This window comes from Vicia villosa, linkage group LG3 (genome assembly GCF_029867415.1).
Source record: "Vicia villosa cultivar HV-30 ecotype Madison, WI linkage group LG3, Vvil1.0, whole genome shotgun sequence".
Taxonomy (NCBI): domain Eukaryota; kingdom Viridiplantae; phylum Streptophyta; class Magnoliopsida; order Fabales; family Fabaceae; genus Vicia; species Vicia villosa.
Window position 1 is genome coordinate 214,394,185 of NC_081182.1, and position 13,326 is coordinate 214,407,510.

Consider the following 13,326-nt stretch of genomic DNA (forward strand, 5'->3'; position numbering starts at 1 on the left):
TTGTTATTTGATGTCAAAACTTTTCTTTTAATAAAAAAATCATTTTTAAAAATACAAATTTATTTTCCTAAAGTTAAAACAAAGAAACTTAACATGAATGATTGGAGGTAAGGTGATTAGTACACTATTTTTAAGCCGCGCACACAATTATTTTTTATTTATATATTTAAAGACAAAATATTATTGTGTAAGCTTTCTGTTTTTAGTAATGCTATATTTGAATTCATTAGGCAAAGAGTGTTCAGTTAAACGAAGCCACCAATCTCAAGCTTGCCTGGGCGCTCTTTAACTCTTCTGATTCTTGGGCCTCTCTTCTTAGGCAAAGAGTGTTCAGGAAAGATAAGGTAATTAATTTCCACATTTTTTCCTCCATCTGGACGAGTATTAAATCAGAGTTGGCTACCATTTTGGACAATTCTTCTTGGTGTCTTGGTAATGGGGCTTCTATCAGCTTGTGGTTTGATAATTGGTGTGGTAATCCGTTGTATTTGGATATGGTGGATTACAATTCTATTGTGGATCATCCTGTGAGCACCATTATTGTCAATGGCCAGTGGGATTTCTCTAAATCTGCCACTCCCATTCCTTCCTCTATCCAGGTGAAAATTCGAAAGTGTCATATTCCCTTTGATCTTAGACCGGATAAGAGAGTTTGGTTTCATTCAGCTTCTGGAGACCTTTCTACTAAAGATGCTTTTGACTTTAAGCGGGTTAAAGGTGTTTGTCAAGATTGGTGGCGGTGGATTTGGTCCAAATCGATTCCTCCATCCAAATCTTCTTTAGTTTGGAGAATCCTTCATAACAAGGTTCCTACAGATGATCAATGGAAGCGGAGGAATTTCTCCTTTCCTTCTAGATGTGCTATTTGCAATGGGGCAGAGGACACGACTCATCATCTTTTCTTTGAATGCGGGTTTGCTTTGCGGCTTTGGCATTGGTTCCAAAATACTCTTAATATCTCTTTTCCCATTCGAGATTGGGCCGACATTTGGAGTACTTGTAGAGCTTCTGGTACGGGTCAATGTAAGATCATTACTATGGCTGCTATCATCTTTATTTTCAACGCTATTTGGCAGGTTAGGAATAAGGTGATTTTTCATAACGCTTCTTTTAATTTCTCTTCTACTATCTCCAACATTTTGGCTTCTGTTTCGTTGGCTGGTAATTCTTCATCTGCTTCCTCTTTTGTGAATATGCATGATTTTGTGCTTCTTAAGAGATTTAGGGTCATTATTCGGCCTCCGAAAGCCCCTGATATCGTCGAGGTTATTTGGAAACCTCCACCTATGAATTGGGTTAAATTTAATTGTGATGGAGCTTCTCTTTCTAATTCTGGTATCTCTTCCTGTGGCGGAATTGCGAGGGATAGTGATGGCGGTTTTTTGGGTGCTTTTGCTGTAACACCCCACATTTTCTAATTGTTAATTTAATCGGAAATTAAATTATTATTTAGAATTATTTGGTATTTTGTTGAATTATTGGAAAAGGATGGTTTATGGTATTGGGCCATGTGTGATGTTAGTAAAGAGGGGGTGCTATGTTAGTAAAGCCCTTTACTAAATTAAAATCTATTTTTCATAAAAATAAGGAATTGAGGAAAAAAAGGAAAATAGATGTGGAAGAGGAGCAGAAGAGTAGAAGTGCTGATACGTGAAAGAGGAACAAAAGAGGAAGAGGGCTAATCAAGATCTTTGGCTAAGGTAAGGGGGGACTCTTCCGGTTAATATCTTTTATCGTATTATAGATAATAGGACTGATTTAGATGCATTGTTTGTGTCAATTGGTTATATGATGGATTGGGGTTTTGGGATGATTTTGAGGGAATTGTATGATTTGATGAATTGTATGATTATATGATTGTTATGATGATTGAATGATCCTCTTTGTGTGTTATATTTGTGTTATAACATGTATGTGGCTGATATGGTGGTATTTGAGGTTCATGACATAACTTGGTTTGGTTTTTGGGGTTTTTGGGGTAAATCCCGTAATGCTGTCAATCGATGTGAGATCTCTGGTTTTTGCCAGTTCGCGCCGCGAAGGTGGGTGCGCGCCGCGAAGGCGGAGTGATTTTCTCGTTCCGCGCCGCGAACCTGTGTTTGCGCCGCGAAGGCGTGTTTTCTATTCGTTACGCGCCGCGGACTGTGGGTGGCGCCGCGTGCTGTAACGATAATTGTTTTCTTTGAAAAAAATGTAAAGATGTGTAACTTTCAAACCGTAAGTCCGTTTTAGACACCATTTTGGGCGTTGTTCCTTAAATTGAATGTTCTACCATATGAAATGAATAAAACAATAATAACTTGATTTTATTTTAAAAAGTATCATTTTCTTCAAATGTGTTTTATTTTGGTTTTGCATAGCTGATGAGGTGCAATGGTTGTTGTGTGCATAATTGAATACGTGCAATGATGTATGTTGTGATAATGTGGTTGCTTCTGTTAATTGTGCAAATGGGTGTTGTTCATGGTAAATATAGTTATCATGTGTTTTGAGGAATGATGAGGTAAATTGATGAGTTGCTTTGTCGTACTTGGTACACGATCGTGAGGGGTGTTATTGTTGTTGCACTGTATATAAATGATTTACCTGTTATGATGTGGTGGTTGTAATTGGTGTTTGTTATACATATATTGTTGATGTAAAATATGTATTTTATTATGGTTGAGAAATAACATAACTGTGTGTGGCTATTGATTATTGTGGTGGTTGATGATTATGACATTTGGTTGATTTATGTGGGTGATGAGCATGTTATGGTTGATACATGCATTCATAATCATTATGTGGCTGATCCTTGACGATGGTGGATCAGTGGTAGCTAATTCCCATTGTGTGGAATTAGTGAGTGGGTGTTGCCGTATCCTTGACGATGGTGGATCGGTGAGTTGGGTTATCCCAGATTTTGGTACCACATGCATATAGTTGCATTTGCATTAGGCTACTTGTGTTATTATAACATGAATGGAAGATTGTCCAATGTTATAATATGTGATGATTGTATAATGGTTATGATTTGTTTGGATGAATTGTGGTGTTGTCTCTTGTAATGTATTCTATTTGTTGTTGTGTGTTGATGAGTACTTCCTGACAATCTGAATATAATGAAATTGGATGAATAATGTGACTATGATGTGTTATTGTTTATGATTCGATAACATTTGTTAATTGTGAATGAGACTCACCCTTACTTTGATGATTTCAGATTGGCGAGTAGAGGCTTTTGGCTCGGTGAGGATTAGCTCATGAGTCAGTTTATTTGGTATAGCGTCGGTGTCATGCTCTGATATTGTAACACTGGGGGAACGCTAGTTTAGAGTTTATGATGATACTCTATTTTGTTGTTATTGGAGTAATTTTGTGAGATATTGCATAGATGATGTTATGCTTATCTGTTGATTAATGTTCCGCTGTATAGAAACATGATTTTGTTAAATGGATGATTTTCCCCTAAGTGAAGCATGACAATTGATTTATGCAAATTTGTTATAATCGGAATTGTGGCACCCTTGTTTTCATGTTTTACTCTGAGTTATTTTATTAATTTCCGCGGGGTTTAGAAGGGTGTTACAATAGTGGTATCAGAGCAGGTCGGTCCGTCCGGCCAATTGTTGAGTCAGTTGAGTTGCACGACGGTTGAATACTGCCGGCATTTTTATTCCTTGGTATGCGACATGTGAGTGAATCACTGTCGGTACTTGGTTGTTTGTTGCAGGTGTGGGATTGAAACAAGTGGGGGAGAAGCTTCGCTTCTCGGTTATGTTTCAGTTGAAGAAGATTGATTCAGTAGGCTGTTGTTGGAAACAGTGCGAGCGTTGTCGGAGTTTGTTGTTTCCCGAGTTGAAGGTGATTTGGAATTAAGACTTCACTGGGAATTGAGTTAGAACATCTTGAAGGAAGGTGATTAGAGGTAATTGACTGTTATTGTAAGAGAAGGAAATTGGAAAGTTGCGATGTGTCAGCTCTACTGGTGTACTGCGAAGATGTCAGTTGAGTAGCTTACGTCTCGGAAGAGATTCAGCTACAAGTTTGCAAAGAAGATTGATGTTGTAATATTTCAGAAATCGCGCTTCGGCGATAGGATGTGTTGCTCAAAGTCATAAGAATGTTTGGAAGTAAAGAGATACGATAAGGGGCTGTTTGGAATGTGATAGAGTTGAAGAGAATGAGTTTTGGAGAGAGATTTTCGTAAGCAAAACGCAGGAAAATTGCTGAATAGCTGCGGAACTTCGAAAATTCATAACTGGAGTTCTGGACATCCGAATTGAGTTCCGTTTGAAGCGTCGGAAAGCTAACGAGATGAACTTTGTTATAAAAATGGTTGCAGCAGCTGTAACATAATTAATTGTGACAGGAGGACGTTGGAAAGAGGTGAAGTTACGGTTACTCTTGTTCTTATAACTAGACTTGTTTATTAGTACTGCACGGGATGTCAGTGTCAGTGTTGAATGGATTGAAGGAATAATTAGAAGGTTTGTTGAGGAGTAATTTTAAGAATTGAATTTACCAATTGAGAATGTTTTGGATATATCGTATAGAGTGTCGCTGCATGATGTCAGTGTTGCATTTTTCGGGCAATGATTGGAAAATTCATATCTTGAGTTTCGAGCGTCGGATTAATGTGCCGTTTGAACCTATGAAGAGGAGAGACTATGTTCTACATTATGGGAGAGTTATAAATACAGTAGAGGTGATCCTATGAGAAGATATTTTGAATTCAGTTAAGGAAGCGTGAAATTGTTGAATAGGAATGTCTACTACCGTGATTATTCGAAACGAAGTTGAGTAAGACATATTGTTGATGAATAAGTCGATGAGATATTCGGTAATAAAGATGATTTGAGTACCGATGGATTTTAGTGAGGATTGAATTAGTAGCAAAGATGGAATAAACTTTAGAACTCTTGGAATCGTATTTGTGATGGCAAAGTGACGATAAGTATAAAAGAAGAATTGTGGGGAATTTCTAACATTTGTTGACGTGAGGAAGACTTTGTTGGGATTCCGAGTGGGATGATATTTGGACGTGAAGGATGTAATAGAATTTGGATTAAAACCACGAGTTATGAATGTTGTGCTATTGTGTTGCGTAGGAAGTCTTTAAATATGTCGGTGCTAATGATGAATGAGTTGGATTTAATTGGACAATTTTGAGACTTGAGTTGGTATGTGAAGGCACTCCTAATAGTGTTAGATTGAGTATGCTAGAAGATGACTAGTGGTATTCTTGACGAGATTTGAGAAGGTCAGAAAGATGATAGTTGAGTTGATCGATAGGTTGACTTTGAATTACCAAAGGTAAAGGCGGTGAATTCATAATCGATGAAAACAATGTAATGAGGTTGAGTGATTGGATTTGTGTAACTGATGTTTTGAGCTTCAGAAGGATATTCTAGAAGGACACCGTAGTGGATTATTGAACTATGACGATGTTAATGAGTTTGGGTGCAAACTCGGAAATGGACACTATTATGTAGTAACGACGGTTTATGCTTAAATATGATTTTCAACTAATATTGACAAATTTAGGACTTGATCACCCTAAATCTCTTGTTGGTAGTAGATGGAATCATATAGAAGAGATAAGCTTGTTTTGTTACCTTAATGGTTTAAGATGTGATGAATACTAAGCCGTGAGAATAATCACTCACTATGTTGTGTGAACTTATGAAGAAGTGAATATGAAAGAGTGCAACATGGTGGATGATGACTTAAGACGGGTAATCAGAGTTGCGCAGCGAAAGTGTGATGCGGAGTAGTGTTATGAGTACTACTCGCGGGAAGTAAGGAATTAATATGTCGGAAGCCTACATAGAGAATATGTATTGATCTATATGTTGGATTTAGAATCCAGTGGATGTGAGGATGCGTGTCGAAGGATTGTAACTCTTTTGAATAATTACCGAGATGATGAATATGTTACTACGGTTGTACGTAGTTAACAAGTATGTATTCGGCGAAATTAAAACGAAGAGTTGATGCTATATGATGTTGTAATAATTTTGCGTTGTTATTGAGGTGACATTGTAGATTCCAGATATAATGAGGAATTATACTCGATGAAGAGAGAAATTGATTTAATTCTTAGAAAAGAGCGAAACTCAAATTGAGTTGTTTTGTAAGAAATTGTGTATTGAAGCTGATGAGTGTGATTATAATTGCTTGTGTATACTCGTTCTGATGGTTAGAATGTTTTAATAGATGTAGTAATTCAAGAATGTGTTTTTGAGTACGAGTAAGTATTGCTAAGTGGTAAATTGGTACCATGAATGGTGAAGAATGATTCTTGATCGAATTAGTGAAGAGAGAGTCGGAATCGGGTAAAACTCAGAAAATCTATTTGGTATAGATGATTGTGATGAGTAGTCAGAGTAGTGCGGAAAAAGCGGAATGTAACGTGTTGGATAATTACTGGTGTGACCTAAAAGGAGTCAGATAATTGGAATTCAATGGTATAAGAATACGAGTATTGAGTTTCTTGAAGGAAGTGGTTGATGAAAAATGTAAGTATTACATTATCACTTAGATGGAAAAGTGTGTCTAAGGTTGGTATGTTTGGTAGATGGAATGCATTACTGCAGTGTCGATCAGTGTGATCATACTATGGATTGTGTAATTGTATTACTCGGCTGTTGAGCGTATTGTATAGGTTGTACCTCAATGTTCTGTTGTTGTTAACCTTTTTGGAGCTATAGCGAGTGGTATACGTTTGGATAGTCAAATGTGACGTAAGAACTGGGATTGGAATGTATGAAACATGTTTCCTGTTGGTTATGTCAGATGAATTTTGAGGATTGACTGATGGTAATGTTAGTTAGGAGCTGGAGAGTCAGGTGAAGGACTCTTATACGAGCTGGTTACTTGAGGTATGTTTTCGAGGACGAAAACTCTTCTAGTGGGGGAGAGTTGTAACACCCCACATTTTCTAATTGTTAATTTAATCGGAAATTAAATTATTATTTAGAATTATTTGGTATTTTGTTGAATTATTGGAAAAGGATGGTTTATGGTATTGGGCCATGTGTGATGTTAGTAAAGAGGGGGTGCTATGTTAGTAAAGCCCTTTACTAAATTAAAATCTATTTTTCATAAAAATAAGGAATTGAGGAAAAAAAGGAAAATAGATGTGGAAGAGGAGCAGAAGAGTAGAAGTGCTGATACGTGAAAGAGGAACAAAAGAGGAAGAGGGCTAATCAAGATCTTTGGCTAAGGTAAGGGGGGACTCTTCCGGTTAATATCTTTTATCGTATTATAGATAATAGGACTGATTTAGATGCATTGTTTGTGTCAATTGGTTATATGATGGATTGGGGTTTTGGGATGATTTTGAGGGAATTGTATGATTTGATGAATTGTATGATTATATGATTGTTATGATGATTGAATGATCCTCTTTGTGTGTTATATTTGTGTTATAACATGTATGTGGCTGATATGGTGGTATTTGAGGTTCATGACATAACTTGGTTTGGTTTTTGGGGTTTTTGGGGTAAATCCCGTAATGCTGTCAATCGATGTGAGATCTCTGGTTTTTGCCAGTTCGCGCCGCGAAGGTGGGTGCGCGCCGCGAAGGCGGAGTGATTTTCTCGTTCCGCGCCGCGAACCTGTGTTTGCGCCGCGAAGGCGTGTTTTCTATTCGTTACGCGCCGCGGACTGTGGGTGGCGCCGCGTGCTGTAACGATAATTGTTTTCTTTGAAAAAAATGTAAAGATGTGTAACTTTCAAACCGTAAGTCCGTTTTAGACACCATTTTGGGCGTTGTTCCTTAAATTGAATGTTCTACCATATGAAATGAATAAAACAATAATAACTTGATTTTATTTTAAAAAGTATCATTTTCTTCAAATGTGGTTTATTTTGGTTTTGCATAGCTGATGAGGTGCAATGGTTGTTGTGTGCATAATTGAATACGTGCAATGATGTATGTTGTGATAATGTGGTTGCTTCTGTTAATTGTGCAAATGGGTGTTGTTCATGGTAAATATAGTTATCATGTGTTTTGAGGAATGATGAGGTAAATTGATGAGTTGCTTTGTCGTACTTGGTACACGATCGTGAGGGGTGTTATTGTTGTTGCACTGTATATAAATGATTTACCTGTTATGATGTGGTGGTTGTAATTGGTGTTTGTTATACATATATTGTTGATGTAAAATATGTATTTTATTATGGTTGAGAAATAGCATAACTGTGTGTGGCTATTGATTATTGTGGTGGTTGATGATTATGACATTTGGTTGATTTATGTGGGTGATGAGCATGTTATGGTTGATACATGCATTCATAATCATTATGTGGCTGATCCTTGACGATGGTGGATCAGTGGTAGCTAATTCCCATTGTGTGGAATTAGTGAGTGGGTGTTGCCGTATCCTTGACGATGGTGGATCGGTGAGTTGGGTTATCCCAGATTTTGGTACCACATGCATATAGTTGCATTTGCATTAGGCTACTTGTGTTATTATAACATGAATGGAAGATTGTCCAATGTTATAATATGTGATGATTGTATAATGGTTATGATTTGTTTGGATGAATTGTGGTGTTGTCTCTTGTAATGTATTCTATTTGTTGTTGTGTGTTGATGAGTACTTCCTGACAATCTGAATATAATGAAATTGGATGAATAATGTGACTATGATGTGTTATTGTTTATGATTCGATAACATTTGTTAATTGTGAATGAGACTCACCCTTACTTTGATGATTTCAGATTGGCGAGTAGAGGCTTTTGGCTCGGTGAGGATTAGCTCATGAGTCAGTTTATTTGGTATAGCGTCGGTGTCATGCTCTGGTATTGTAACACTGGGGGAACGCTAGTTTAGAGTTTATGATGATACTCTATTTTGTTGTTATTGGAGTAATTTTGTGAGATATTGCATAGATGATGTTATGCTTATCTGTTGATTAATGTTCCGCTGTATAGAAACATGATTTTGTTAAATGGATGATTTTCCCCTAAGTGAAGCATGACAATTGATTTATGCAAATTTGTTATAATCGGAATTGTGGCACCCTTGTTTTCATGTTTTACTCTGAGTTATTTTATTAATTTCCGCGGGGTTTAGAAGGGTGTTACATTTGCTTCTTTCTTGGGTGTTTCAAATTCTCTCATTGCCGAGCTCTCGGGCGCCATGTTTGCAATTGAGTTTGCTCATGAGAAGAATTGGAAAAATTTGTGGTTGGAAACTGACTCAACAATGGTGGTAAAAGCTTTTAAATCTACTTCTATTGTGCCTTGGATACTTAGAAATAGATGGCTGAATTGTATAAATATAGTTTCTAATTGGAATTTTGTGGTTTCACATATTTATAGGGAAGGGAATAGTTGTGCTGATGCCCTTGCTAATTTAGGTCTATCTATTACAGATTTTACGCAGTTTTCTTCTGTCCCTTCTTTCTTAAGGGCTGATTTTGTAAAGAATAGGCTAGGATTGCCTTTCTTTAGGTTTGTTACTTCCTGATAGGGTTTTGGTTATTGTATCCCCTATCCTTTTTGTAATTTTTCCTTATATATATATATATGGAAGCTTCATTTAAAAAAAAAAAAATTCATTACAATATTTAAAATACATAAAAAAACTGGGGCGAAGGTTTTGTATTTTTTATTAATTTGATTTTTTTTTTAAAAGCCTTAGGAAATTTAAAACCAAATTATATTTATATTAACTAAATAATTTTTTAAAAAACATAATGTATTATAATTAAAATATAATGCATTAACCCTACTTAATTTTTATCTCGATTTTATTTTAATATTATTAGATTTTGGATATAATCAATTAAAACTTTTATAATGCATTAATCTTAATAATATTATCCATTTTCTCCTCTTCACCTCTTTCTTTCTATTTGATTTTATTATATATATAAATATTACATAAATTATATCATTTATTTTTTCTATAAATAATGATATTTATTTTCTCATTTTCATAATTATAATTCATTAACTAAATAAATAAATAATTATCATTATATATATATATATATATATATATATATATATATATATATATATATATATATATATATATATATATATATATATATATATATATATATATATATATATATATATATATATATATATATACTATTATTCTATACTGAATTTCAAAATTTACTATAAAAATCAATATAGTCCAAAAGTATCATTTATTTGTCTTTTCTCAAACACAGTTTTACATGAGAATGTTCTGAAATGACTCTTCTTCGAAGATTGGAAACTTCACTCACGTCGACGGCGACAACGTCATCTCAAAGACTAAGGTTCATTGATAGATCCATAGATATTAGATTTAAAGTGATAATTTAAATATTAAATTAAGTTAAAATTTTATACTAATTAAAATTATTTAGTTAATGTGTAGTTTTTAGGTTTGATTCATTATTAGAATTATTTATGTACGAGAGTATTACAATCATAAAAAAATAAAATGAAAGTCATTTTATTAATTAATTTTATATTTCTTTTTAATTCTTAGTTTCTCTAATTTTTGTTAGGGTTTTAGATTTGACTTTATATTAACGAGTGTTTTCATTCTTGTACTCAAGCATCTAAATGACATCTTCTAATCCATATTACTCTAAATTCACTCAAAAGTATTATTCTATTAACATATCTATTTCAATTTTCACCTCCATTACCAACCCTTTCATTCTTATTCAGACAAAAACTATATATTTTACCTCCATTATCAAATTTGTCATTTATACTCTAATAAAACTTCATATGACACTCTCAAAGCAATTTTAGACAAACTTTCTAATTCGTTTCAAAACCTGCGGAAAATTGCAGAGCAAGTTGTTGTTGAAGAGTAGAGAGATGAAAAAGATGTGTCAGATGCAAGAAATCTTTTTCCCTAATCTAACTTTGGAGCAATATAATTTTGTCACATTCAAACCTTCATCAATTCAATCTCTGTTGGCATAACCATTCAATCTTATTTGGAGTTTTTGTCCGCTATCATTCACAAACCCATTTTTATAGAAATTACCAGACTCTTTTGGTTTGAGATTATTAATTTTGTTCTGGATTGCATATGTCAGATGTGGATTGGATTTGTGTGTCCTGCCAGATTTTCTTTGATTTATTTTTAACCTGTTTTGTAGTGTTGGGTGTCTTTGGTGCACCTTGTATTGGGAGGAAATCACAAATGCAACTGAATAATTCAATAACACAAACTCTCTCAAATATCACATGCTACTTAAAGACAATTAACAAAATACACACCAAATAACACAACACAATTTTAGCGTGGAAAAACCTCCGTTAACTAGAAGTAAAAAACCACGAGACTTGTAGGCCACTTAAAATCTCCATTATAATCAATAATGGATACAAGCAAGGTTATCTCTAACACTAATTAAAGGCATACATAAACATCATTAAGATCTACAATCAATCTTGAAATACAACAAGAACAAAGAGAGACAAAATAACCCAAAAAACATCAAGAAATTATGACCTCAAAGATTGGAGGGCAACACCAATTCGACTACCGTGCAACAAAACTCAAATTTTTCCCTAGGCAACACCTTCGTCAACATATCCAATTCATTGTCATGGGTTTAAATCTTCTCAAGCTCCATCAACTTGAAATCTAATGCATCACGAATCTAATGATAACGAACATTAATATGCTTCGACCTTGAGTGAAAGGAGGAATTCTTCGATAAGTGAATGACACTTTGATTATCACAAAACAAGACATACTTTTCTTGTTTCACACCAAGTTCCATTGAAAATGTCCTCAACCATAACAACTCTTTTGACTCTTCTACGGTGGCTATAAACTCAGCTTCGGTAGTTGAGAATGCAACACACTTTTGCAACTTTGATTTCCAAGCCACAACTCCCCCGACAAAACTCACCATATATCCCGAAGTAGATTTCTGATCATCCAAGCTTTTGGCTAAATCTGAATCTGTATATCCAACCAACGTAGAGTTCTTGCATCCTAAAGTTAGTCTCACATTAGAAATGTCATTCAAATATCTCATCACCCACTTCACGACCTCCCATTGATTTTTTCCCGGATTTGAGAGATAACGACTCACTATTCCCACAACATGAGCAATATCGGGTCTTGTACAAACCATGACATACATCAAACTACCAATGGCCGATGAGTACTAAATGTTCTTCATACTCAACTTTTCTTCATCCGTAGACGGACATTGTTTATGACTAAGCTTGAAATCAGAAACAAGCACAATGCTTACCGCTTTAGCCTTATCTATACTAAAATGTTGAAGGGCTTTCTCCATACACATTTCAATACCAATAATTTTTTGAGCCTCTTCTAAATCCTTCATAGCAAAATATTCACTCAAAGTGTTCTTCAACTCTTTATTTCTTGAAATATTATTTCCAACAATTAGCATATCATCAACATAAAGCAAGAGAATAATGAAATCAACTTTGGAGAAATTCTGGAAAAACACATAATGATCGGCCTTGGCCATCTTGTACCCATTTTCAATCATCACTGAGTTGAGCTTTTGATATCATTGGCGAGGTGTTTGTTTCAAACCATAAATACTTTTTACCAATTTAAAAACATAGTCTTCTTTTCCCTTTTCTAGGATTCCATATGGTTGCTCCATGTAAATTTCTTCATGTAGATCACCATGAAGGAAATCCGTCTTCACGTCCATTTTCTCTACTTCCAAATCAAGACTAGCAGCTAGCCCAAGAACCATTCGAATAGATTGCATCTTAACAACCGGAGCAAAAATCTCGCCAAAATCAACACCTTCCCGTTGTTTAAAACCTTTTACCACCAAACAAGTCTTGTATCTTCTTTGAGAAGTTCACCCATCTTGCTTAATCCGATAAACCCATCTATTATCCAATGCTCTCTTACATTTAGAAAACTTCACCAAATCAAAAGTATTATTCTCATAAAGTGATTGCATTTCATCCTCCATGACATCTATCCACTCCTTTTTATTCTCATCCTCCAAAACTTCTTTAAAGTTTTCAGGTCCTCCTACCCATATCATGAATATACCGCATCAACTCATTAGAAGCCACCGGTTTGTCAATACTTTCAAACTCTTGATCAACCTTATTTTCAACAACGTCTTCCGTAGCACCTACATCAACAATATCATTAGGATTTAAAACATTATCAACATTCAAATCTATACCTTGATTTTCAAATGGTCTTGGAGGACAAAACCCTCAGATTTTATTCAAGAAAAACCCACAATCCCTTAACTCGAACAAGAACTGAATCTACCGTCAAACATTATCAACACATGCTCTTCACCTTGATTGAAAAAAATTGTTATGTGTAATTGTTGATCGATGAGCGAGAG